The following is a 5836-nucleotide window of genomic DNA, read 5'->3' as shown; positions in this document are numbered from 1 at the left end:
TCGTCGATCGAACTCCTCTCACCTCTTACTCCCACCCCCGTCTAACCCCTCCAACTACTCCCCGTGACAACCCTGATCCTCACCTCCTACAATTTTGGAAGCGAAGAATACGTCTCCAACACGCATTAGCAACACAACACACAGCTCCGCGACAAAATGCAAGCACTCCGCAACGACATTATCTAGACTCGACTCCGAACACTGGACACGAACATGGGACCCCTTAGACGGAACTTCACACCAAAAATCATCCTGGCACCTTCTCCGTTCCCTTCTAGGACCGCAACCCGCACCCACTCTCGAACGCCTCAACCGAAGTTTTCACTAACCTCCAACAACTTTATTTCCCGTGCTCACAATCCTCTTTAAACTCACCATATCATGGCCCAGCCCCTCCCGCACAATTGGCGTTCCCTTCACGCACACAGAACTTGACACTCGCACGTACACTCTGCCCCCGGCGCAGACAAAATCACATACACAACTCTCAAGAACCTTCCCAAGCATACGCATACAACCACAAACCACCCTTGGACGCTGCGGCGATGGCCGCCTGTCTCATGAAAACCGCTGGCTCTACAGCAGCCTTCTTCCACCTTTCCTCTCTAGAACCAGCACTCACACAACCGGTCCATACACCTCCCCACCATCCACTCTCGCCCTAGAACTACACGGGATCGCCGATGCCATCTGCCACGCTAACCCCCGCCCCTGCGCAGGCAGCGCCTTCCACGAAAGAGCCCTCCCCTTCTCTACTCGATCGGCCTTAACTGCTGCCCTCACAGCATTGAGCCCACGACCGGTGACCCTTCGGTGGATCCCTGCAGTCACATGGGCATTCCCGGCAATGAGCTGGCTCACCATGCAGCTGCCTGCGGTACACCGGGCGTCGGGAATCCCATGGACGAGCCCATGGTACGCAGGCGGTCAGGGCTTACGAACTCACTGTCGACAAACACTACACGCAGCAAAAATTTTGCCGCACCGTCACCGATATATCCTTATCGATCCGTGAAGCTCGCATTCTTCACCGAATACAGTTTAATCTCTTACATACACAAGCCAAACTTTATTTACCGGTACGCTTCCACACCTCAGTGCCCAAACTGTCCACGTATGCAGACATAGAACACTGCCTTACACAGTGCCACTCAGCCTTCCAGTCGCCCGCCTATCCTTTCCCCCCACCCCCACCGTGGCCCATCTGGCTCGCCTCCCTAGATCTGAAACTGCAGCGCGCCCTCGTCACCTTGGCCCAGGGCCTGTTTGAATAAAGTGTTACACCACCACCTCTCACACCCTACCCAGCGTATTGGAAGTATGCCGCCGCAGTGGCTCAGTGGTTATGGCGCTCGGCTGCTGACCCGATCGCGAAGACGCAGGTTCGAATCCCAGCCACGGCGGTCGCATTTCGTTGGAGGCGAAATGCTAGAGGCTCGTATACTGAAATTTCCGGAGCCCTCCACTACTACGTCCCTCATAGCCTGAGTCGCTTTGGGACGTTAAACACCCATAAACAAAAGCACTGTACTGTTATAGTGCTGTTGCGTAACCTTCATATTTTTTCTACGGAAAGCTTGGTTTATAGTAGTCTATGGTTTATGGTAGCTTGGTAGGCCCAACTGAACTGGCTCAGCCGGCCGCCCTAGCCCTTGTGCACTGCGGCGATACGAGTTTTACGCGTCAGCGTATACAGCTTGTTCGGTCGAAAAGCCGTCGGCGTAGTAGTCGGCACCGCGTGTCGGAAATAATCGGTGGCTGCGTAAAAATTGCTGTAGAATGTTCCGGTTAGTGTCATACGATTCAGCGTTTCGTGCAGCAGAAACTTACTAGTTATGTTAGAGCCTTGCTCGCAGCAGGGATTCGAACCGGCGACCTATAATGGGGGCTGCGTAAAAAAAATCGTATCATGCGCGGTTCGGGTGTCCACCAAGATAATTACCTCACAGACTCACTTAAGTAACAGAAGATACTCACTTAAGTGAGTCTGTTACTGCGTCATTTCCTTTCCTAAAAAAAATTTGATTTGTCCAACGGGCCCGCGTCGCGCCGAACGGGCGATGAGCGTTCCGTCGACTCCCTGGCAGCGCTGCAACACGCTGTTGCGTTGCGTTCCACTCCTAAAGGCGAAGCTTACAAAAATTTTTAAGATGCGTCCTCATGCAACCTGGCAGGTGACGGTTAAATTAATGATTGGACGCGAGAGGTTGCTCAGAAAGAGCAACCTGGATCGCACAAATCTCACCGATGGCATCACCTGCCATCGCAGGGCAGTGGCGCACCGCTCAATCGCTGCAGCACTGCGCCAGGAGTGATATATGAGTTAGGACTCCCAGGGTTCTATGTAAAGTTGATGACCTCATGCAGGAGGGCGGCGCATCCGAATGAAACCTGATGCGGCATCTGGTGGGGAGGGGGTCAGCGGCCACGTATAGCCACGTATGTGTAGGTACAATTGCCAGTTGCGTGGCATATTACATCACGCCGCAGCGCGCGGTGACTGCGTTGCAAGTGAGCGGGCGGGCTTATACGCCTTCTCACGCGTGAGCAGTCTTAATTGTCTCTGCCGACTTTTTCTTCACTGTGCAGTGCGTGGAATTTTTGTTCACTGCGGCGAATCTTGCTCTCATTTCATGTCCGTGAAACGAACTGTTAATTTGTTTATTGTTTACGGTGGTCCCAAAGCGACTCAGGCTGTGAGGGACGCCGTAGTGGAGGGCTCCGGAAATTTCTACCATCTGTGATTCTTTGAAGTGCACTACAGTACACGGGCCTCTAGAATTTCGCCTGTTATTGCTCATTTCTTAATAGCGTCTACGACGCCGCAACGATATAATCTGGTGGCAGGTTGTGAACACGTACGCCAGTGACGTAGGTTAATTGCAATTCTCTGGGGATTTTTTCGTAGATTTTTCGCTCATGGTCAACGAAGGACGCCGATATGACGACGCCAGCTTTTCTGCGACACGGGCTGCTTAACGCTATCGCGTTAAAATATTCGAAGCTGCCGAACAATGTCGATTTAGCACAGCGCGAAGCAATCGCAAGATGAAGGATTAAAATCGAAAGTATCGGTTATTCCTGGCCACCAGCGGGGCCCTTGACGAATGAAGCGAACTCATCGGCACACTCCGAGAGACATGTCCCTCGTGTCCGCACGAGCGCCCCAGAGGTTGTCGGTTCCGGGCAGAAGGAACATATTTGGAGCGGTGCGTGCGAACCCCGAGCAGCGCCAGAGAGAGAAAGAAAATAAACTTTCTTAGGACCATATATATGGTAGGGCTTCTCTTGAGCTTAATTGGTTGGTGTATTCCTCATTCCAGGACTCCACAGCTAGCCTATATAGCTTGGCCGCCCAGCAAGGGCGTCCGCAGAATTTTTTGCAGGGGGTGGGCCCATTGGTTGTTGGCGCCGGAGGGGGGGGGGGGGGGGCATGTTCGTAGCAAAAAGGCACTATTTGCGGTATGAATTTATTTATTTATATATAAATAAAAAATAAGTGAAATACACACATGAAATAAAAATTACAAACAGCAAATTAAAGTGTGGCTAGGAGAGATACATTGCAGTTTATCAACGAAGAAACAATTAAAATTAATAAAAAATCCAAAAATATACTGTCACTTCGTGGAGAAGAGTGCTCAGTATTGCTGCATACTGGTTCTCGACTCACCCGGATTGATGACCAGCACACAGCACAATATGGTCACAAACACGCAACTACAGTCACTCAGTCAGTCTTCCTTGAACAGCAACTGTAGACTCCACGGATTTTTCTGGGCGAATTGCGTGATTACACGGGTGATAAATTCATTTCTGTGCTTCATTACACGCTCTCGGTGTACACTCGTCACACACATTGATTGGAGAAACGGTTGAACGCGTACGTTGAAAACAAAAGATGTCTATACATACAACGAAAACTTATTTACAAGATAAATGCACGCTCGCAGCTTCATACACCTCGCTCCATCTTGCTCGCGCATCCGCACAGTCGAGCAACCGCCCCAAGCAACCACAGATATCCGTCGGACGTACGAGCTAGATCCGAACGTCCTTTGCCGAGATGGGACGTCCATCGGACGTACGAACACAATCCGATTTCGGATATCCGTATTCGTACATCCGCCGGACGTACGGACAGTGTCCACTTTTGTATATCCGCATGAGAGACGAGGTGGACGTCCGAAGGATGTAAGGTCGAGTATTTTCCCAGGCCATGAGTATGGACGTGTTTTATTTCACAGAAAATTCGAGTCTTTCGTGTATGTATACTGTTTTATTTGCATCAGTTGGAGGGCTTGACGCGAATACGTTTGTAAATTGGTACGATTCCACTCCTACCTGCAGTGCAAGAGCCGCCAACGAGCTAAATTTATCTAAGTGGAGAAGCAGGTGTTGCAGAATTTTGCAAGAACTCAATGACTAGTTTTATATTTATAAAACTTCTCCAAATTAGAGGAGTTGCGCGACATGTCCACTGTTTTGCTAGCTAAACTTGCCATTGAAACCATTCGTAAGCATCAAAACTCATTTGCATTCTGCTATCACCATCATCATAGATGTCAGTTCGCGGTCAGACCAATCCAATCCATCAGTACGGCTCCGTGGCGCTGTTGTTATGTCGCGTAGTGTTGTCGCGCAGATCTTTATAGCTCTGTTATTATAAAATGTGGCTTTGTTCGGTCTGTGGACGAAAGTTGTATTTAAGCAATTCGAGAGATACGATAAGCGCCTGAAGCTCTTCTGGAACACCAGAATCCCGTACTGCGTCGACCTTGGTGTAAAGAAGGCTTAGTGCACATGTGATTGCCTACGAAGGTATGTATCCAGTACACTTCTTGGAACTTTGCTTCTAGGACAATGCAGCATGCTCATATAACATTCGTTCACAGGACAGTGGGAGCAGTAAGCGCGAGGAGATGGCTTCCACAAGTGTGTGCTGTTCTCACACTTTCGGGAGCCTACATCACACAGCTGCGGGAGCCCTCAACTCGCGCGACTAATTCCCACTCCTCTTCAAAGTTGCGGGACAGAGTGTTTCCCCATCTTGTTAATTTTTAAGGCATCGCTATGTTCACTGTGCCTATATAAAGAGCAACGCCTAAAGGAGGCGTTGATAAAGAGTGACAACGCGCGAAAGGCAGACCATAGGAAGCACGTGAGGTCGCAGTGGTTCGCAACGGAAGCTTTGCGGCTTTCTGTGCACAGTCGCGTACAGTGCTGCGCAGGTTAGTGCCCTAAGGCCCATGAAAATAAATAAAGAACAGATACATTGTCAAATATGGTGTGGAAAAGTGAGAGCTGTTATTGCCTTATATTTATTGAGGTGTTTGTTAAAGTGCATTGTCTGTTATACTTGCAGCATTAAACACTTCTATTAATTGGTTCCAATGTTTTTACTTGGGCTACTGCATTGTGCCATTTGTTTCACATGACTGATGTTTGCCGCGTTCTTTTTTATTTCAGAAATCCTGTGGGTGGGAAGATTACGGATGTGTGTCCCAAGCTTGTCACATTTAAGAAATTTTCCGAATGTAACCCATTGCTCTGCTGATGTATCATCAACCACAATAAAATATGCGTGCTATGCATCAAATTGTTTTTGGTTTTATTGCATTGCGCGGAGTGAAAAAAGCACGCATGCACCATATATGCGAATATTCGAGAAAGATCCGCCAATGGACGTACTCAACTGGACGTCCGTCGGCGGGCGAACCGTATACCTTTGGCCACCTTTCGGATGGCCGACGGACGTCTACCGGCTGTTTGCGGATGTTCAGCGGACGTACAGAACATCCGAAATAGACCTCTGTCGGCCGTCCGAAGGATATCG

At 49.5% G+C, this 5836-nt stretch overlaps 1 long non-coding RNA gene across 1 annotated transcript; it reads left to right on the top strand.

Moving 5' to 3' along the window:
- Positions 1-4280: 4280 nt before the first annotated feature.
- Positions 4281-5599, top strand: LOC149352133 (uncharacterized). The gene is made up of 2 exons (XR_016289519.1): positions 4281-4821; positions 5470-5599. It is a non-coding gene; the product is annotated as an uncharacterized LOC149352133 (long non-coding RNA).
- Positions 5600-5836: the final 237 nt, after the last annotated feature.

Source organism: Amblyomma mixtum, chromosome 3 (genome assembly GCF_055824585.1).
Source record: "Amblyomma mixtum isolate Tamu chromosome 3, ASM5582458v1, whole genome shotgun sequence".
NCBI classification, from domain to species: Eukaryota; Metazoa; Arthropoda; class Arachnida; order Ixodida; family Ixodidae; genus Amblyomma; species Amblyomma mixtum.
The sequence above is the reverse complement of the archived record's forward strand: the minus strand, read 5'-3'. Positions and strand labels throughout refer to the sequence as shown.